We start from the raw sequence: 23,070 nt of genomic DNA, 5'->3' as shown, positions 1-23,070 counted from the left end.
CAGATATATTCGTCGCTTTTACACCGCGCTGCTAGTTGTGCTGAATTTTTTCAAACATGAATCCAAAAGGGCGGGTACTCGAACAGTGAACTGCGATTGAATGGATCGGTGATACGCGCACCTTTCAAATCTTGCCGCGAAAATTCTCCAGCGCCAATTGATCTTACTGGGTGAAAGGATGACTGGGGGGGTATTGTGGGTACTCCATAGCTCCCGGAAATTGGCAAAGCGTAACCCGAGATTAGATAGAACAAAGTGGTTTTAGTCGAGTACTTTTGCATTCAGCTACAAGTCTTCACCAACTTTCGCGACCTGTTTCGAATAGCAAAGGGTTTCTGAGCCCTCGCCAAATTCTTCAAACTTCTTGGTCCGACTTCGTTCGATCTTCTCAAACTCTGCGCAATCTCGACTACACCGTGCAGCGTGTATTCTCAGGGGTTGATGTATCGAATGTAAGGCGTTGAAGATAGGTATGCCAAACTCGAAGGACACGGATGAGTCAGTTTGGTCACTTCGAAGTTTAAATTGCTTCATAATCGTTTATGCTTAATGTTCGATGCAATTGTGTCTCTTTTTTTTTACCCGACTAATACGAATCTCTCCCGTGTGGCAGTAAATATTTCGAAGAAGCAGAGAACGCGGAAGAAAAGAACAAGTGGAAAGTACAAAAATCTGTGTATATATGTGCAGCATAAATATATACGCGTATAATAATATATGTTCTTGTCCAAAGTTTTTCTTTCAGAGTTTGGAAAAAGTTTCCCAATTTTACAGAAGCATTAAAACGGTGCCCGGGCGAAAGCTTGTTAAATTTCAAATCCGGCTTTTAATAATGATTGGTCATAAAACTTCTGGAAAGATGGATACCAATTTTTTAAAAGCTCGTTGAATGAATAAAGCCCCCCCATTAATTACCGGATACAATTTTAGTTCACCGACCGTTGCGCGTCGTTCTCTTGTTCAACGCCAACTAATTGCGAGCTCGTTATTTCGTGCCGAAAAAACCAAAGCCCGATACGAAAAATAATTCCGAAACTGCGGTCAAAGTAATCAATTTTAGTGCTTCCGTGGTAAAAGTTTTCCCTTGTTCGTTTGGCGCAAGTCTAAATGACTAAAATTCATCGTGAAAGGGTAAATTCCCCATTGACCCAAAGGGCACTGGGAGCCCGGAGTTGGGAGATCGCGAAATTGAAATCCGTTTCTTCGGCAAGAAAATTATCGCGCTCCCAAGTGACAGGATCGCGATATCGATAACCTTTCGCATCCGCAGCGTCTCTTAATAGCCGGGAGGCCGCGAGAAAAATCGACCTCCATGATGAATAGTTCAATTTCGTAGGCCAAAGTTACAGTTGCAACAAAACTCGCCAGTCGGAGATAAGATTGTTCGTCTTGAATCCGAAGCGTTGGAATCATCCTGACGTTAAACTTTTTTCAGCTCAAGCTCAAACGAAGTATTCAATTAGATATGTATATATATATATGTATATATTGTTTCGGTTTTTTACAACCTTGAACTAATTGAATCCGGAGATAATCCGACGTCAACTTCCCTACCCGATTATTTCTCCCCTAATTCGGCTACGTGGAAGAAATTTAACAGGCACATGGTTTGGAATATGTACGTCAGTTCGTTGAACGCATTGATCATTTCTCTGCGAAAGAATATTTTAATATCTCACAAAATAAAAACCAAAGGGCATCCCTTGACTTGCAATTGACGAATTGAGGCTCGTGGACATTACAAAAAAATCGGGTGCCTCAATTTATTCTCCTTGTCGATCGATTGAGAAGAAAAATGGTGCGATAATATTTTTGGTAGAAGTCGGTAAAAACTGTTTTCGAAGCTTATTCAAGTTTGGTTTACTTTTTTTTTTATATTTTATTCAAGAAAAACGTTGAATAAACGAAATATTTATCTCCAGAAGATTTCAGCCGAATTAAGAACAGTTGTTTTTTCATTTATTTTTATTTTTTTCTTATTGTAATCAGGCACGATTCCAAATATATCTACGATTCAAAGCGAATCCTCGTTTATTCGCGACAGTTCATCGAAGTATAAATAACTAATTAGTCTTCTATGCCGTGAAAATGATCGCTAAAATTCATTTTCATCGAGGCATCGAATAAAAGGCAGTATAAATCGCGGTAAACGAGACGATATATCGGTAGAATTCGTAGGAAAAAATTTCAACGAAAGAGATTAAAGAGATAAACGTGAGTGACTTTTGGGAGTTGAAAATTAGAACTAAAATTTTCCCGATCTTTTGTTAGTAGGAAATATTTCTGTTGCCCGCAATACGAAACACGAAAAAGAAAACTCTCCGTATACAGAGCGGGACTCCGTTACCCGTTTCCCGACGTTTACTTCCCGGCAATTTTTAGACATTTTTAATCAACCATCCCGTTACTCATCCCGCATCACGCTGCGTGGTTCTCCGGCTATTTTCTCCGTTACAGAGAAGAAGAATGAGTTAATTCAACAAGTTGGGGTGGCTGAAGTGGTCCCAGGTGGCGATCCAGCGCTCCCTCAGGATCCCCACGTCTCCTCCGGGCGCAGCTTCAGATCCTTGCTGCGGTCGCGGGGGCGTCGCAAGAACGTGTGCGGCTTCATTAAATGCAGGCCTCGGGTGATACGCGGCTTTTGTGCGGTGCGTCGCCCTTCGTCTCGCCAAGAAAGCCTCTTCCTCCGCAGGAATAGGCCCGGGAGTAATTTGTCGGCAGGTGAATAGATTCCGCCTTGATAATTTGGCAAATCTCTTCGGGGCTTGAAAAACTGGCGAGAGGTTCAATTCGTTGTTTCCGTAAGGCGAAAGCAAGGTGATATTTTTTAATGCGTCTTTCGCTGTTACGGGAACGCGTTATTTTCTGTAAAGCTGCGATTCGGACACGCGGCGTGCTTTCTACTGTCGTATAACGATACCACTTACGAATAAAAGCTTATACACGCACACGAACGCCAAGAGTCTCGGTGGAGTAGATTTACGGTACTAATTAAATGCGAACAATCTCCAAAGTTATACATCTCGCCAAGTTATTAATCGGAGGCATGATAAATCCCCGCGGTACATAACCGGCAGCCCCTTTTCTTCCACCCTCTTCCTTCCTCTCTTATTCCGACTCAGGTGGAAAAGATAATTTACCGGTAAAGGTCAGCGGTCCGCTTATCATCTCGGTTGTATTCTTCTCTCGCCAAGTTATTACACCATAATATCCGTATACTTCGTGCGAGACGAAGCACACTTCCCTATGGCGTCGGAACTGAAAATTATTACGGTTCTAAAACGGTGATAATAATTTCAAAATGCAGTATCGTTACACTAAGGGAAAATTTTTAGCTCCGGTTACCGCTCAGTCGTTACTTATTTCCATTTTTTACCATAATCGAAAAATATAGTTCTAGGCAGAAAATGAAAATTAGTTTTCTAGCTGTTATCGGAAAGTCTAGTATCTCTTACTATTCTTTCTCATTACGATCACTGTTGCTATATTTTCCTGCAGCTGTTCCGAAAATTTAATGCTTGTGCAGCGATAAATCGACGTTGAAGCCTTGTTTAACTAAAGAAGTAGAGTAAACCTCAGAAACTGATTTTGCGTTGCAATTACCGAAAAAGGATCGACAATAACGCAAAATGGTTAGGCGTACCTCGTTTTTCCTAATTCCAACAACATTCAGACAGTTTTTTTTTAACGATACCTGTTTTATTGAATTTTTTTAGTTACAATAAGAAATTAAATTTTTCTCAGTGTACACTTACAATGGCCGTGTGTAGAGGGAAAAACTGCAAGTACTTGCACTCCGATGGATAGAAAGTCGGAACGAAAAGACTGATAACTGACGCTGTACGGCTCTCGAGACCTTTCGCAAACGTAATTTCATCGCGGGTTACCTGGAGAGAATCCAGAGGGAAAGTCCCGAGGAAAGAGGGTGGGTGCAGGTTAGGAACCTATATATTTCATTCTCGTTAAGAAAACGAATAGATTCAATTCACCTTCTTCGCATTCAAGTCCCGCAGGCATAGTCGGGGATCTGGAGAAATTAAACGGGATAGGGATTAACCAGTTCGCGTAAGGAACGAACGATCGATGCGAAAAAACGTTTGTTTTCTTTTCTTTGCGCATCACACGTGATACTAAAATTACGGTTTCTTTTTGCGACCAGAATAGATCTCAAATTTTTTTCTACAGCTGCCGACGTGGTAAATCGATAAACGGGTGACATTAATTGCGACAAATCTTCATCCGCCAGATTAAACTATTACATATTCGCTTCGAGAAATTCTTGTGCAGGCGATCGTGAGTTTCGCTCACGGAACCCTTTTCCTGGTGGAGGATTCAGATTTAATCAAATTTGAATCTAGATATTCGGGACGAGAAAAAGGACCTCGGGGTATACTTTCACCTTGACAAACTCTTGATTCGACTTCGAAACAGTTGCGACTTTCTACCCCGCCCGATTTTACCCGCCAGATATGACTAAAAAGCGCCCGGCTTGTGTGTGTAAGTAACTTGGGGAAATCGCCGTACGGGGATTTCTTCCTCGATTGGGACACATTTTGTCAGTTTTTTAATCCCAGAGTAAAAGCAAAGATAAAAATAGGTGCGCTAATGATAACAGCAGTCAGGATTGGACATCTGCCAATATATTTTCGGATTACCGATAGTCACGGACATTTGTAATAGCAGTAGGAGACAAACTCTGATTAAATAAATTTACACCAATTACGGAAAATTACGCATTGCGTTTGCCGAAGATGGGGCGAAAAAAAGAAATAACAATTTAATTACAATATGCGGCATCACCTCGAGTCGAAACATACCTCCTCAAGTCGATTCTATTTCAATGCAATATCAGACCTTACTTTGACGCTAAAAATATCGGAAACTTCCTGATTTGCCAAGCTTAGGCTCAAAGTAGGGTCTGCTTAGAACCTCCTTTAAACCTTCAAAGATAGGGCAGTCCAATGAATCGATGAATTTTTGAATATTGTACTGATATTAACTTGGAGCTTCTTTCGTTAATAGGATTTTTGTATCCGTAATAATATTGAATAAATATAATTGATATGCAATACTTGATCGCCAAATGTTATTCAAACTTATCAAAATTATGTCGAAATAGCCCCACAGAGAAAGAGTTACAGTTCCAATGGAGAAACTGGAGATTGAACAGTGCCAAAGTACGGTATAGTACTTTTATTTTTAAGAGTTGGAGGTTTAAAGTAGGATTCCTAGGTTCAGTTTCCTTCAAAGTAGGCTTATAAGAATCGTGGTAGGGTCAAATGTGGGCCCGAAATATCGACTCGAATCCTTGAAAATAATATATGTAGGTACCCACCTTTGTATCATCGCATTTACTATCATCGGGCAGAAGCGCTGACCGTTTTGCCAAATGAAGCGATATTTTTACGCCCAAATGATTGCGGAGAAAATTCTCGTAACTCCGCCGTTTTGGCGACGTCTTGAACTTCAGCTACCTGATGTAATTATCGTCGAGTGGACAAGGTGAAACTCAGGCTCGAATATCTCTCCTCTCGTTTCCCGGCGTCTGAAGCGTAATTCCCGATAATGTCTAATGGATTTTCTGACGGAGCTGTTATCCGTCAAGGAAAGAAATTCCATCAAGATTATAAGGGTGTCGTACATGTATATATATATATGTATCACGATCATTCGGGGATATCGTGGGTACGTAAACTCCGGTTAAATTCAAATATTTTATCAGCAATCTGCTTCGAAGCAGGTTAAACAACGTTGGCTTCTATTTGTCGAACACACATTTTCTCCCCAGAATCGCACGCGAATCGACTCGGTAAATTCAAGAATTCTCCATTTCCTTCGGTACGAATCTTTTTCTAACATTTTCATTCGCCTTATTTTCCGCCTGCTTCGTGTCTGCGTCTCTTCGACCCACTTCGCGCATTCCGTATAGATATATCTACGATCTTAATCCAAGTGGATGGAATTCTACACGGACACTTTTATCCACGCGTTCCTTACACCTAACGCGATGCGACGATCGACGCGCGACACATTCGTTCACATCGTGTTTGTCATTTCGTCGGAACAAACACATCAAATATTTGATTGATTATCCGGCACGACTTTGAAATTCTTCTTTTTTTTCCTTTTTTTTCTCTTTCGTCTGAGATTCACGCTCCCACGACTCTTGTAATGAATATCCTTCTCCGACTTGCCGGCGACGCCGGTTCTCCAAAGAGAGATCAAAGGCGCACATGCTCCGCTCAAAGAGACGCCAAGCTCAGACGTTGCCCTTGTCATCCACCCGCAGGATGTACGGGATGTGAAAAGAAACTGAAACAAAAATTACCCGATAAAACAAACGCACGCTAAAAGAATTCTTATTTCAGGTAACCGCGCAGTATTGCGTATGAATAAAGAAATCTCCGCTGATACGAGACATTTTAAACACTGAATGTAAAAAGTAAAAACCGCATTATGTGAAAAACCTTGAATATTATGCTATATCCACTATAACTCATTTTGTTCCTGAATAAAGGTATTCATTTTTGAATGAGATGATAATTCACTATTTTTCATCAAGATCAGATGAACTGTATGGATTCTTTAGTAAAGGAAACAGTTAGATAATGTAATTTCTCTTATATTGTTAACGTAACAGCATGAGTACAGTTTCACCCCAATGTTTAAAAAGTTCTTTCAACGGATACTTTCTCAACGATGTATGATTTTCGAACCTTCGTTTGGCCCAGTTTTCTGTTCGACACACTTTTGAGCTGACTGCACGTCCGGATTCGTTAAAACGTCGGCTCCGTATAATGCATGAATTTATTTGTAAACCTGCATTCCGCAAAGTCCCCAAATCCAATATATTTCGTATTGGTTCGAGCTTTAATTACTTCCCCTAGCGTCCGAAAGCGCGAATCTCCGTTCAGGCGACAAGCACAACTAGCTGCAAAGGTCTTCGTGTTCACCCCGCCCAATTCGTCGCTACGAAATTCAGCCACCATCTGGTTGCAGGGGACCGTTTCCGACACCTGGAAGCTCGCACAATCCCTTGTAACAAAGCTCTGCAGGCACGGTTGGCATCAATAATTAATGTCTCACAGGAATAATGAAGATTATAATGGCGCGCGGTGTGATACTCGCGCCGCTAGCCTAATGCGTGTGATTATTTCAATCCACACTCAGGTTCTATTTGCTCAAAAGTAAGAAGTTGGTATCTGAAACATTTAACGAGTCCCAGAAGTTGACTTGCCCTAATTGGAGTGTCGAAAGTCGGGTCGCAAAATTGCGCAAATAGAACCAGAGTACGGATCACGGAGTATCGAGGTATCCACATCGCGTTTAACACGAAATGATAATGTCAGCATTAAAACGAATCGACGTTTCAATGCGCGTTATAGTTGGTGCACATTTTATGGAGGACGTTGATGAGACGGTTACAGCTCATAATCACGCAATAACACTCCAAGCGGGTTTTGTTATGTCCGCGCATCCAATAATTTCAAGCTCTACGTCCATTATATTCTACAGGCTCGTATCTCGTTCGATGTTCTCGTTTTATCTACGTACACGTGCGAACGTTAAAAGACATTGTGACGGGGCGATGGATAATCAAATCCAAATACAAACGAGCGTAGATGCATTCTGATTGCGAATTGAGTACTTATCGCTGTGAGGGTGATTCGTTCTTTCGGTGGTCCCAGGAAAAAAGGGGAATAGATCGGTGTCTGGGTTGAAAGAAGTTCCTCCAATTACTGGGAAGATTTTCATCTGGATCATTGGCTCACGGAATCCGAAGAGAATCCCCTCTTCATCCGAGCTTTACAGTTCCTTACCCTTCTTTATATTCCAAGCGGACTTTGAAATCCCCGAGGAAAGAGTTTGGGATTTTTGTCGGCAAGGCATCGCCGTCGGTATGTGAAATGGTCAGTGAAACGGTTGTCAAGTGGCAGGTAATCCACTTTGAAAACGAAATCGTGCAGCTCGAATGCCTGCCGACAAGGAGCGGAAAATTTTTTTAAACGTAACTTCGGTTTGCTTGATAAAAAAATGCGAGAGAGTGGAAAGAGATTTGAACAAAATGCGTTACGGATATGCAAACAAGCTCTGGAATGAATGAATACTTGAGAGATTCGGGCGAACCTTCAGCTTGAATATAATTATCCAGTTTACGAACTGCTGTTACGAAAGTTATTATTAATATTATGCAGCCTAACGAATTTTTAGCGCCTTAAGTTCCTTTCAAACTTTCACTCACTCACCGTATGCTCGTAGAATTCAAGAATTATTTTCTTGCGATACTCTGTTTAAACTACGTTGCAGATTGACTGGTAAAATACATTTAGAACTGCATTAAGACAAAAAAAAAAATATCAATTTAATCAAGAATCCTTTAGAAAACAGTATTTAGTTTGATGTAAGAAATGAATCACACAATAATCTGGTCGAGTTGAAAATCTGAGCTTTTTAGTTCAGTTTCGAAATGTCTGAATATTCTTCCACGTTAATGAGACACTGTTTGAATGAAATTCAACCCGATTATTAATTTTCGTGTCTGTTTCCAAAGCGTTCTATGTTTCGTTTTCATCTAACTTTAAACAACATTAAACGCGAAACATGCGATCGTGATGTTCGAAATTGTAACAAAGAGCCTCGCATTTTTCACCCCGGTAATGAGCATCTCCCAAAACAAGGTATTACACACAATGGTTACAGAGAGCCCAGGCAGTGTTCACTTTCACGGAATACTACTTCGCCCCCGAAGAGAATTGTCCTAACGACGGTCTCCCGGCACAAAAACGAGAAATGACAATGGACAATGGACCCCGCGCGCTACAGACTTAATCCTTCATCCCTTGGAGTAGATGAGTGTCGGAGCTGCGATACTAGATAACCTTTGACACAAAGATGGCGATTTGTATGCGAGCGTTACAGCAGTCGATTCTGGAAATTGCGCACCAACGACAAAAGTCTAATGCTGACAGCAAGTCTCGCTTTTACTTCGGCAAAACGACGATGAGCTAGCTCGTGAGCCGCTGCCCATCAAAGAGCGCTTTCATCTGGAATATGCATCTCGGAGAATGCGAGACTCTTGAAGCAAGTTACACCGTATCGGCGGATAGTCCTTTGCTTATCGCCTTTCCGCTTGGAAATATCCGGACTCTTTCGACCAAGGTCTGTGTGTGTCAGGCGAATCTGATATCCGCGATCTCCGGACGCGAGATAAGTCAGGAAATTAGAACCGTATTTTGGAATGGAAATAAACCTCTGTCATACCCAGAATCAGCTCGGTAACTTCGTACCGTCGAATGAATTCACAATTCCAATATAATCCCCCGCCCGTTCCATTTCCGTTTTCAGCTTCCGTACAAAGAGAATTTTTGACCCGGCCGTGGTTCGAACGAAAGAGTGAGGAGAGTCAAATTGAATTTTCTAACATGTGCCCCTCTGCTTTTTGTGAAAGGGTATAATGGCCGGACGATGGAATTGATATGCTTCCAGGATCTTCTTTTCTGACAGATGATTCCTGGAGAACATTATTTTTGCATGGGGTGGGATTAAAGGGCATAAATAGGAAAACATCTGGTATGCGATACTGAAACCGTACACTGAGGATATCATATAGTTAAATGGTGTGCTTTATTTTTATATTATGAAACCGATCTTGAAATGAATGAACTTACGACTAAAATGGTGAACGCTATAAATTAATGAGGTGATTAAATGAATCAGAATCTCAAACAATAAATACATGATAAATAACAGCGTAGCTGGATGAAAACCAACAGAAGTAGAGTCCAAATTCTTCTTTTCGATTTCAAACTTATCGCCTTCCACGGTGTCGAAAATTTCGTAACTGCCTCTTGACCTTACGGTGATAACGCATATATATTATCTAAATCTGGAACATCATTGCAAACGATTTACACACTCGTATTCCTCGATCACTTTTTGAGCCTCTTAAGTGGCGAGATTTTGAAACCACCTTAATAACGACGCACAGTGTCGACCCTCGTTACTCGTTCAAATCACCTTCCACCACGCACATGTAGCTTCGACCCAATTTCTTGCAGGCAGTGCCTGGTTCGCATCGCGCCTCGGATGAGTCCTGATGTTGATCGAAAGGGGGACACGTTTCTCCAAGCTCTTAATAGGCACGAACAAAGAAAGTAGCAAATCAGTGTTTCAAGTACGAGCAGCATACTGGATTCACTTTTCTTGGCTCGATTTTTTCTTTTTTTTTTTTTTTTTAATTTTTTCTTTTTTTTTTGTTACGAGGGCAGAGGGGGAATAAAATCACTGTGGTTTTATCTAGGTTTTAACCATGGCCGTGTTTTCGAAGTCAATTCGTCGCTCATATCGACGAACATGTCAGTCAGTTAGTTGGGTCAAGTCTCGAATGGATGAATCACTCAATTCCACACGTTCTCACGAGACACTGAGGCAATTTTGCTCACCTGAGTACGGAGAGCAGATGGACGGGTGCAATAACAGGAGGAAGAACGCAGCTGCGACGAATATAAATTTCACAAGACTCCTGCAACAATATTTTGTTACATTAAAGGGTAGGTATACAATGGAGGTGCGATCTTTGCTTCGAGGTCGTTATCAAGTTTATGCGGAATTTTGATAGCTCATAAATTTCGTCGATGAAAATTCTTTCATCAGATTGCATTCGCATCATACTGACATTGAACTGAGCTTAACGGTGCTTCGTGGTTTTCGAAAAAAAATTACCCAAGATGAGGAATGGAGCAATACCATATTTTAGACGATACGCGAAGTATATACCTTACCCCATTTGAAAGACGACGACAAGAATTTATCTTCAGGTAAATTTATATCCAGTCGACGGTGTTACACTGGATGTCACTTAGAATAGTGTCGACTTATATACGCCGAGTTATTTTACTCGCAGCAAAGGTGAACATCTGCAGGTTAACACGATTTTTAAAAACATGCGATCCAGAGTCTATATTGACTCAGATGTTTGTCGGGTCCGAAAGCACCTATTTTTTCTATTTTCTCGATCATCATTAGGTTCTGCGAGCTGGTTACAATTGAACAAATGACAAAAATTAGTGTCATCACGCCTGAATGGTTTCACGAGTAACGTTTACGCCTAGAAAGCAAATTACAAAATGCTCTTGGAATTCTCAGCCATTCTGTTTATCCACAAAAACCAGATAACGTTTGGCAATTGAATTGTTTCACTTCTTTTCCTCCTCTGCATCATAATAGCCTCGAACACCCCGCAATATTTCTGACGTCTTTCTTGTTTTCCACCCAATTTCCAGCGTCAATTACGCCGGCTATAAAGTCAATCGCCGAGGAATTTGATTCGGCTCATATCCGCGTTGCACGTCTCCGCATGGTCACCATGGTAACTGGCTCGAGAATAGCCGGTATTTTTCATCGGTATGTGCGGACCCGGCGCCTTTTACAGTGATTACTCGCCCCGCATGCTCGGCCCTCTTTTATCTCTTCTTCTCTGTTCCCCGATCGAAATTCGCGTGACTGCACGATCTCAGAATACAGGCAGCAAATGTTCGGCGATCCTTGACCGTTCCCCGGATGTGCGACAACCCACATGGCCGGGTCTCGAGCAAGACGTCGTCTGCAGAAAGGATCGCTTTCACTCTGTCAGTAGGGAGTTTTCGGGCAACGAACGTTTGAAGGATAATAGGGTTGCCTAACAGCCCGGATAATCCCGCATTGCGTGGTATCTTCGAAACAAGATCGGTAACCATATCGCACCGATCCATCGTTACCTCGGATCTTGGTAGCTATAATTTAACGCATGCATTGCGACATTTTCACCTCGCTTCTTCTCATCCGACTCACCTAAATATTATATAAAATATTTATTCTAACCAATTTTCAATCAGCCGGAAAGCTTTACCGACAAACGAAGAACCCTTTTATCCGGTAACAGCTGCCTCGAATCCGATTTTGCCCAGCTGTAAAGTCGGCCCTCTTTACGATCTTCTCCTATAGGTATAGTTGCAGGAACAGCAGCTCTGAAAGATAGTTCATATCCTAGTTTGATGGGGCATAGAAAATTTCCTGCGCAGTGTGTCGTAAATCCGGCCGATTTTCAATTCGGGATTCATTCTCCCGCGGTTTTTATACCGACTCGTGAATTCGGCACCGAATGTTAATAATTTTATATCCGTGGCTAAACGTCGAGTAATAAGTGAGAATCGACTCGCTTCATCGTCTCGATTTACGCTAATCCTCAAGTGTACCTAGAAACGTCTACATTCGATCGAAAACTAAGGCAACAGAGTTACCAGGAAAAGTGAATTTCCTGAAATCCGAGAACCTCACGAATGTGGATGGCACTTTACCCGGGGGGGGTGGAAGAAACTTTGATAATTTGTTTTATAACAGGAAATAAAGTGAATTGAAGCATCACGTGAAAGTTATAATATATTTGTCTTGAGAAAGTTGAGTTCGTCTCGGCTTCGTCCGCTCTCTCTCCGCTATCCATCATATTATCGATCGAAATGCATATCCTTGTAATTTTTATCCCATAGAGAAGAGACAAACATTCACAGACTGGTCCATGCTCTCAAGTACCAAAGATAGCGAGGATCTGCTTTCTCGTTCTGATCATGATCTCGAATATGAAAAAATAGCATGAGAATACTTTTACACTTCGTTCTGGTCATGATCTCATGCGTGACATACACTGAATATACGCGATAACGGAAACCGATGTTAAAAAAAAAAATTGCCAGTGTCTTCCACGACAAGTCGCAATCTCTTCCGCGTCTTTCACTCCATGCAATTTCCCCGCGACGTGAAAATCTACTCTCTTCTGTTTGAATTCACGATTTAATGGAAGGAGGTATCTAGATGATGTGCCTTCCCTTCATTTCGAGGATACGGGTCAGTTGAGAGATTTGTTTGCAGCCAGTATTGCGCGAGTTGTTATCGGAATCGCGTAGAACGAATACTGGTTTCAGCACCGGAACTCTTTTCCGCACGCTCAAAGTTTGATAATAGGAAAAGTGCAGGGTGAAAAATACAAATTGGACGAAATTGTCTCTCGGTAAACAAAGCGCACAGGGAGTTTAAGTTCTCAAAGGCAACGAGTTTCCCCGTTCAAAGAAACGGTTCATCCGCAGGATCTTCGGGTATTTGATCTGCGAATTATTTGATTTCACGCCTTTACGAGGCATCTCATTTCCCAATATTTGTACATATAGTCTCATTTTTGACACTCGCGCGTGCCGAACCATAGCTATTAATGAGAATTAAAATTCCTCATTGAGACTCGGAAATTATGTGAAAAGGAATTAAGAATTACTCCAAATATTATATCAAGAATAAGAAAATCTTCTGATTTTCAGCACAAATTTCATCCCGTGATGAAGGAATTGTTTTATTGTGAAAAAAAAAACAAAACTTGTAGTTAACTTTGTTTCGCGTATCTTGAATAAATTGAAATTGAACCGGGAAGCCATGGTATGAGGTCGATTTCGATTGAGCTTTTATTTAATTGGGAGGTCTGGTGAATCGAAGCCTTTGAATTCGTTTAATTCGATCAAATTCTTTTGCAAAGGTTCCATTCTGGAATCGATTCTGCTTTATAGCGAGTAGCGTGTACTTGTTTTATTTTTCTCTTTTTTCTTTTTTTTTTCCATCACAGACAAAAGCTCATACCGCGCATTACAAATTTTTATTTCACGAATAACACGCCAAAAAGCGCAGGCAATTTACTACGACGCAAGAGATTTATGTTCGCGTTAACGTACGAAGTGACGTGAGAACTGAAATTGAACGAAGAAGGAAAAAAAATTTTTAAAACATGCGAATTTACAGTCGACTGAACCGCACGCTCCGCTTCGTTCATCTTCGCCTAAACGCTGCCGAAGTACGGGCTTCGAAATAATTTCGAGTTGTTTATCGCTGAAGAACATCGCAACGCGAAGTGCGCCGAGCACCGATGCCAAATTTTTTCAAGACTCGATATAAATCTCTTTACTCGAACGAAACTCTGTTTTCGTCTTTGGGCCAATTTTTTTTTTCCACAGCGTTCGAGCTTTTCATTCTCGTTTTGCACTTACTTGCTCTCTTTTTCACAGCGATTTCTCCCTTGTCAGGCGACTCGCGAACCTGCGAGTCGACTTTTTATCGCCGCCCACGCACCCAGTCGCGATGTGTGCGCTTGTGTGTGCGTCGGATGTATTTTCGTTCTAAAACGACACAACGCTCCGGCAGCGAGGACCTAAGAGGATGCGGTAATACATTTTTAACGAGTTTCCCTGCTGGAAATAATGCCTCGAGTGTACCGTAAAGGACGGCTTGACAGAATCGTGTGAAGGCCAATAAAAACATTCTGATAACTGTAACCGCGGGTCGCTGCGATACCGAGAGGCTAATCCACCCCGGTTTCTCGGTCCCTGAATATCGCCGTCTATTTTCAACGCCGTCTGAAAAATCTGTCAATTTTTGCGAAACAAGATGAAATAAATTCATAACACGCAATTCGAAGCCATTCGACGCTTCTGCAGCCGTCACGCGATGCTTGGAGGGGAAAAAAGCAGGAGGATTTTCTCGGCTCGATGTCTTTTACTACTTTTATTTCACCGGTTGCGGGAATACCCATCGCCAACAAGGACTTCATCCATTAGAGGTAACAAATTGACGTTCATCGAGATTGGATGGGTCGAACGACTACACCTGGATAGACGCTGACCTTTTCCCATCGAGTCTCGGTAATAACTTGATCAAACCGCGTCCATCCATTTTCAGATCACAGCAGGCCGTCCCAACATCTATAGATATACGCGATTCGTATTATTATTTCGCCTTAATTTTCAAAAAAAAAAAAAAAAGAGGAGCTCGTCCAGGTTTTCCAGATTCTTTCGATGCATCGGCAGCCAGAGAAACCCGCAAACGAGTCTGCATTCGGGGTGAGAGAAAGAATTATTGTATTCAACATATCCCTCGCACATGACCGTATAAGGCGAGACCCCGAAGCACTTTTGCAATTTCTTATATTTTCCTCCCCGATATACCAAGGAATAAAAAGGAATCCCGTGGACGCCGCAACATCGCTGAATTTAAAATTGGAATTTAACCTATATACAGTGAAAACAAAAAACGAAAAAGTTCAGAGGCAACGTTGAACGGAGGGGAGGAGAAAAGGGCGCGAAGAAAATGAAAATGCGTTGTGTAAAAAATCGATGCAAGGTTGGGTTGGGACGATGAAATTTATTTCTTTCTTTCTTGTTTTGTTTACCTTTCTTATCTCTTATTCTATTCCAATTCGATTCGTCGATCGTCGATAACGCAAAATTATTCCTGACGGACTTCGTCGAAGCCGGATTATCGCGTCCGTGGAAAACGGGGCGTAAAGCTGAAGTTTCTATCGTGCGAATTGAAATTCAAATGTTACTTCGGCCGCCGATCGACGCCGCTTGCTGAACGCTTTCGAATTGCCGGTCTCGCGGGATTCGCGAGTTACGCTCAAGCTGATTGCGGATCCGGGCAACTGCTTCCGCTATTTTGTACCCCCGAGGTTTACGGATTAGTCGCCTTGGGGTGCTCCTAGTTTTATTTCACCTGATTTCCCGCCCCGGTCACATCCCGCACCAATATCGCTTTAATTTCCCTCTCGTACTTCGCTCGAGCAAACAGTCGATCGGCTTCTTACTTCGCGAGCAGCTCAGTTTTCCCAACTCATCTGCTCGTGTGTTAATGGATATTTTTCCTGCCGTTGGTGGGTGGATGGGTGGTTTTAACCGCTACTCGACGCTTTTTCTCCGTATCCAGAGTCCCTTTGTTTAACCAAACAGTTTGCGTCGGACAATGGAAAATCTTTTCGCCGAAATTCAGACGTCTTCTGTATACCTGTGTATGCGTTAGCCTGAAGATGTTCGATCCTCCGAATAATGGAAAGGCCCATTTCTCGCTCTGTGCAGTTTTTCTTTTTTTTTTCTTCCTCTCGCATTCTTTTTTTAAATCCCTACGTACTACACTGTTTTAAACAAGGACAATATTATAGAGATACCATTTATTTTTGCACCGAAACAAGGTTCGAACACCGTAATTTTTCCCGTTCAAAAAAAAAAAAAAAATTTAGATCAAGTCTGCAGCAAATAAGCATGCTGATTTCAAATTGTTAGCAGAATTTTAGAGAGTAGTCGTGAGAACAAACTTGAAATCATACAGTCGAGTAGGCAATTAAATTGATGGAAAAAAAAACGAGCGAAATAAATATTATCTTTTTCTGCGACAATCTGCTATGAATTTTTATCTTCCGATTCAAACAAAGCTTTCTGCAAAATTCTGCGGAAATGCCTGAGAAACTTCACAGGTAAGTTTTGCATTTCATGATGGCGAAATACACGCGATGAAGAACTCGAGTTGCTTCGGATGAATTCGAATAACAGATTCACAATGAAACATATTCTCCCGTTGCATCGTATTATATGTATTCGTTATGCAACGTGACCGAAGTCTCGAGTTATTATTATTGTTATACTCGTCTTCCACAGAAGCTTGTAATCATGGCTGGATTTCTCTCGGTGAATTATTTTTACTCAAGTGGATAAAATGCTAATACAAAATCTCAACTAACAATTAGCCCGGATCTTGAGCACGGCTGGTATTCAAATTAGTCAGGTTGATGTATATTATTCATCATTCAAGATAAATGTGTTTTTTTTTTTGGCAGTTCCTTTCGCTGAGCTGCTTATGCAGTTCAATCATTGTTGCATAAACTGAACTGCGACCTTAACGGCGCCTGAAATACGTTGGAAAATGTGTTCAAACAATCCTTGAGAGAATCGAAAAATAAGATTAATCAATAACAATTTCCTGTAAATCCAGATAGAGTTTCTTTTGTTCATTGCTTTATTTCGTGTCGGTAGTTGAATGCATTTTTCAGCCAACAAATTTCAACTCAACTTTATTCTGAGTACGATGCTTTTATAAATTTGGGCCCACCAATCTCTGGGAAAACGGACCCCCTGTTGTCTTACCGAAATAATATCATAAACAAATGTCGTTACGAGGACGGGTAAAACGGTCTGCAATTGTACGGAAGAAACAACCAGAGGTCTAATTATTTTCGTGATTCTAGTCATCCGCGTCACTCCCCTTCAAAATAAACGAGTTCTCTCTGAACTGCTTGAGTGGAGCTTGACGAATAAAACGTGGGAAAGAGAAATTTAATTCGTCCTTTCAATTTTTGTTCAACGGCCTCCGTTTCCATGTTGCTAATAATTTTTTTTTTTTGAAATTCTTTATTAAGAGTGCAAGGGGAATATTTTCTTGGATTTTGTATTGAATATTGTCATAATAACAGGCGTTTAATTCATATCAGAAAACGAGGCTAAATCTGTCAAAACCAATTAAAACTTGACATGAAAGAAACTAGATTGGTTGTAGATAGATGTATCGAGGGCTGTGGTGAAAAATCTAAAAGTCTCAAATGTTCCTAATTCTATCAAGAACTAGTGTAACTTCATCAAGATACTATTTTAAGTATTCATATATCAGTTTTAGAACATGTTGTTTGGCTGTTATAGAAGTGAGCTCAAAAATAGATAAAATATAGTTCTAAACAATTAAAGTTTAAACTAAATTCAGTAAATAAATTTTCAGTGAACTCGTTTGCAACTTACAATTGAGAATTTAAACAAGCCAAGCAGTGAAACGATGTTTCCATTGAGATGAATCTTGTTTAATTCTACGTGGAACTTTTCTTGAACAGCTAATAATTATTTCATAATATAATACTTTTCGTGATATTTGCGACACAATTCCGACAAATTGAATGGCATCGATGAGTAAGTTTGAATCTGGTATGAATCAAATGAGAGATGAGATAAGCGGATATTCCGCCTTTTCGCTTTGACTTATAGTTTGTCAATGTCGCAGGTGGTATTTGGGATAGTTGAGATGCATCCATTACCATTTGGAGTATCGTTAGCAACAAAACTCATTACGGAATTATCCAATGGACTTAACGAGGAGTGATAATGATTTAACGTGGAAGAGGGGGAAAGGCATATTTCAGGGAGGATCATCGTAACGAAACCATCTAGACTCCTCGATGCCATTGACTATTTGGAGAGATGGATATATATTGGACATGATGGGCGTTTAATCCTCAACCCTTTGACTGCTATACCTTCAAGATTTGTTGTAATTAAATGTTTACGCGTCTCAAAAACTGTGGGGAATTTCTCAAGACCTAGGAAAAATGATCAATGAACGTACATTCAAGCTTATGTGACAAATATTCATAAATTGATCCTTAAGGTTCAGATTATATTTGTTCGGGAAGAATCGTTCACTTCTTATAGGACAATTTTCCTTTTCTTTGATTTCGTAAGACGGGTGTCTCAGAAAGGAAACACGCGTAATTTTATACAGTAATTACGATTAATTTGCATTCTTTCGTTGTAATTGAAAGCTGGAATAAAGTTTTATTTTCTCTTGTTTGTACAATTGTAAAGGATCGACCGACTCCGTAATCTTGCGGAATTAAGAAGACCTGGCAAGGACGAGGAAGGCAAAGCCACAATCTTCAGTTAGGAGGGAATTTATAATGAGAAATTCAGAAAATTTGTGTATGTTTCCGTATCAGGTCTCCAGCATGAAATCTCAAGTCCTTCGGACTAAAAAAATCCCAAGGGAATTGAGTCCCACGGAAAGTATTTACCTTTGAGAAGATTAATTTGATCGTGCTAGGATCGATTTCCGAACGCGTTTGAAAATGTATCCCCAAGTGAAAACCTTCGAACCTCTTTTCGTCGATTTCATTAGCGAGGAAAAAAAAAATTCAACCGCGGATTTAACAAAGGTCCAATTTATATCCATAATTGTATATTTATGGGGTTCACGCCGCACTGTAATTTGACTTTATTTTTTCTAGACAATTCCTACTTACGTTGGGCATTAACTGTAATTTTCTGCACCCTGCCAACTTTTCCGATTCGTTTTACCGTGGCTTAGTCTCACCCTTGAGATTTATCCCCCCTCTCGCTCTTTACGATTGGAACTTATAGCTGGATCCATTTCAATCTGCACCTAAGACTAGGATATAATTTGCGATTTCCTCGAGTACGGATAATCTTATTATTTTTTTTTTTTTCCAGGAATCTCCATTAAATTGGCATTTCTGTAACAGTCGTATTAAGAATACCATTAAAACTTATCTCTCCATTTTTTTTTTTTTTTTTTTTGTTTACCAATTCTATAACACAATATCGCAAGTTAAAGACGCTAACAAATAAAAAATTAAAAAAACAAAAACACGACTATAGGTAGTTGTCTATTCGTTTAAACTTACCGCAATGCCTTCTGAAAAATCCATTTCCTTTCGATTTATAAATCCTCTCTTCGAAGCTGATCGGTTCCTCATTCACGATCATAGAAAGTAAATTAAAGCAATCGTGTTGATTACCGCAGCTGCTCGGTTATTTCCCTCCCCTGCAGCCTTTTTTGCTTCTCGATTGAAAACGAACTCGAGAATTCGAGGAACAAGTTTAAAAGTCGTTAATGAAATTCTGAGATATATCCTTACAGAATACGATACCACCAGCTTGAGTAATCCGATGGAAAGGTTCGGGATGGTCGTTCTTATGTCGAGAGTTCATACCGAACGAACAAAGTCGAGACGGAACTTATTACTTACTAGCTCAATTTTCCCATCGCGGGGAGAAGGCCACGCCAATTTAATCCAGATCGATCACTACCGATAGTTGCAGCAGATAATTGGCAGACTTGAGCCGAAGCTCGTGATCCGGTTCCGGAGCAAACCAAGGGAATAATGCATAACTCATAATGAGTTTTCTATCCACTTCTAGCTTGTTTCTCAGTTTTCGCTGCGAAATGAACCGGCGCGAAGAAGAGAAATGTAAAAAAAATTGTGCGAATCGATATCCCTCGAAGATAAACTTTTTCCCCTTACTAATCGTTTCTTTTCAATATCAAAAATGATCAAACTGACCTTTGCAATCACGAGTCTCGTGAACGCGATTCATTCAGCCGCTTTGAGGTACGCTGCCTCTTTAATAAAAAAAGAAACTGGAAATTGTTGTTAGCGTGGAGGACCAACAATTCGATATAACGGTATTACAACCAGATCATTATGAAGTTCCTATAAGCGTTGGGGCTACGAACGTCTCTTTGTGCGCGCAATTTGCATTTTAATAACGTTTTTCTGACCTCGTCCTCATTCGCGTTAAAGCGGTGACGCTTGCAGAAATAGCATCGCGGATGTATATCGGTGGGCTTTCGTGGTTATTAGGCCTTAATATTGTTTCCTCTGTTCGAGATATCCATCCGGTATTTATTCCGTTGCAAGCTGAGTTATCTCGATGCAGGTTTGAGAAGCAAAGCTTACGTCATGCCACAAATAAGTATAAATCACTGACAGAGATAAGGATTTTATTTGCACATCACGGACCATGGCCAATGTCCAGAGATTCATAATTTCTTGAAGTTTTTTACCCGGCAGTTATTGATCGATACCTTCCTTCCTTCTATGAGAACCAAAATCACGTCACACTTCCAGAATATTTTTGAGCGCTGTTCGATCGTATTTCTTTTTAAAAAAAAGCACGACTTTCAATTTCTCTTAGGTCGCCTTACCAGTGTTCGAAGCTGTATTCATTAACCCCTGAATTTTCGCACACCGACAGTAGCCTAAAGTCAAGTTTAGCTCGCTGCCTATGGAACAGTCTCGTCACTTATCCCTCTTTGGCTGATCCTCGTCGTTTGGACGCTATAATTACTTTTGGCATGCATGAAACTACGTAATTGTTTTAGCAAATGGAACTGCGTACGACATGACAGTACAATTATGAGACCTGCGCGCTTATATATTCTGAAATTTTGCTAGTCTTCGCATACTGGAGAGGTAAGATGAAAATGTGAAATAATACGTATAAATTAAAATCGACCTGTTATTTTTTGCGCATAATCGGATTCCTCGAGAGCTCGAGATATCCGAAAGAGAAAACGTGAATCTTATCTTCTTAATACACAGCAGGAAATGGGAATTTGAAATGGTAATATGAATTTCCGAGTGGATATCGCGCAACGTAAATTGTATTTGATAATATTAAGATTGAATACATAAGGCAGAAAAGTAACTTTCCTCTTGATCCTGTAGCGTAGCTTATATTCGCTACATACTTACTCTACAGTTCGAGGTGAAAAACAGAGTAAAATTTGTGTGGATTACAATAAAGCGGGAAAATAATCGAGGTGGATAAAATCTCGACGCTGTACGTAAATGAGAATCATTTCGTACAGACGATCGCCCATGCGGATTTTAGTTTCTACAATTTGCTTGGCAAATGAGAATCCAGAAGCTAACGTGGGCGAATGGCTTTCCTAGATTAATAGTAAACCTGACGAGCTGCAGGGTTGGACCGCTCGGATCCATTCGGACGAGGCTCTGTAGCACCAAAAGGGATTAAACAGGCTTCAAACAATTCCATCAGCCGGTTACGGACTCGAAAGTGATACGATTTTGATGGTATTAAAGAAGAACAAACGGCCGGGTTTCGAGCAGGTCCCGGCGATAAGCTCGCCCATATTTCTGTGTACCCCCGAGAAACTTGAACAAAACTCATAACGACGCAAAATTTTTCGTTCCTTTTGTTTCTGCGGAATATAATCGTCTTCGACGTTGGTGGCGAAGAACGGCGAAGCTTTCAGTGGCGGGCGATTAGACCTGTAACTAAATTTGTGATTGCTTGATTTCTCAAAATTAATTACTCGACACTGCGGAAATAGCGAAAGTAAATGAACACTTGGAGCCAAAGAGAACAGCTCCAACGTATAATCCTACGTGTAGGACTTTGCATGACGTTAAGTGTATGGAAGTGTTCATTAGTGGAGTCTTTACCCCTTTACCAGGGTTTCCCTGAAGCGACATTGCCATTTTCGAGAGAAACGAACCCTGGCATGGTCTCGGAAGGATCTGATCCTAATGACGTCACGTCGGCTTAAACTGCCGAGTAAATATCCTGGTAGCCAAAGCATATCGCCTCAAGTATGCACGGTAGAGATTTGGTGGATAACCAAAAAAAAATTTTATTTTTTTTCAGTGTCGCTTTATCTTAAAACTGTTGTTCACGATGAAAAACAAATCCTCTGCAAATTTGAGCTTGTTTGGATAAGATTTAGAGAACCCGCTTTCGAGTTTTTATTTCACATCGAAATAACACGTAAAAAAATGCTTAACTTAACTCACCGTCGATTTCGCGTGAAAATACAAACGAAAATGAAAAATATCAAAGAAAATTTTTTGGTAGGCAATAATATTTAGTGCAAAAAAATTCCCCGGATATTTTAGTCAATTTTGCATATTTTCAGAAATATTGTGACATAAATCTGAAAAAATTGAAAAATCAAAAATAATCCTACTAAATACAGAGAAAATAAAAGGTTTTATTATTTTTCATTTTCATCTATATTTTCACGCGAAATCGATAGTGAGTCAAGTTAAGCATTTTTCGACGCGTTGTTTCAATGGAAAAACGAAAACTCGAAAGCGGGGCCTCTGAATCTTTGTCATCGTAAACAACAGTTTGAAGAGGAAAAAATTTTTTCATGCAACGTAATCCTGCTGATCTATTTTGCCTACAGCGTATATTGCATCAGAATTGCGTCACGCGAGTGGACACTAAAACGGATGGGCTGGTAGATTCTCTTCGATGATAAACGTGTTAGTCATCTGCCTATTCCACTCGATGTACGTCGTCGAAGGCCTAATTCCTGCCAATTTAACCCGGTAATCCTGTCACTTTTTTCATCTGGAAAGGACGGCTGAGTCATGTCGTTGCATAATTCGCCTACGGGGAAGGCGGCGAAGCGTCAACTCTAACAATAATTGTAAGCGACGGAGGACCTTTCCACCCTAATGAATAAACCTACGGAGACTCGTTACTTTCGTGTCTTCGCCTGCACGTATAATATCGATTTTATTGCCTTGATGCGAAAATCCCCTCCGAGCTCTGCTCTAATCGCTCGGAGTAAAGCTCTCCCCGAAAACACCGACGGTTGAAAACCATTTGTTTTCCCATTTAAACCCGGATCATTTATACC

At 40.6% G+C, this 23,070-nt stretch overlaps 1 protein-coding gene and 1 long non-coding RNA gene across 5 annotated transcripts in view; one reads left to right on the top strand and one right to left on the bottom strand.

Moving 5' to 3' along the window:
• The window catches only part of LOC124177797 (gamma-aminobutyric acid type B receptor subunit 2), a 102,695-nt gene that overhangs the window by 10,776 nt on the left and 68,849 nt on the right, over positions 1-23,070 (top strand). The gene's annotated exons all lie outside the window — the stretch shown is intronic.
• On the bottom strand, positions 9,626-10,842 carry LOC124177798. The gene is made up of 4 exons (XR_006869666.1): positions 10,782-10,842; positions 10,443-10,522; positions 9,971-10,131; positions 9,626-9,886 (listed from the first exon to the last, which is right to left on the bottom strand). It is a non-coding gene; the product is annotated as an uncharacterized LOC124177798 (long non-coding RNA).

The sequence above is a fragment of the Neodiprion fabricii genome, chromosome 3 (assembly GCF_021155785.1).
Source record: "Neodiprion fabricii isolate iyNeoFabr1 chromosome 3, iyNeoFabr1.1, whole genome shotgun sequence".
In the NCBI taxonomy this organism is placed as follows: domain Eukaryota; kingdom Metazoa; phylum Arthropoda; class Insecta; order Hymenoptera; family Diprionidae; genus Neodiprion; species Neodiprion fabricii.
Note: the sequence above shows the minus strand (reverse complement) of the source record. Positions and strands in the feature narration are given on the sequence as shown.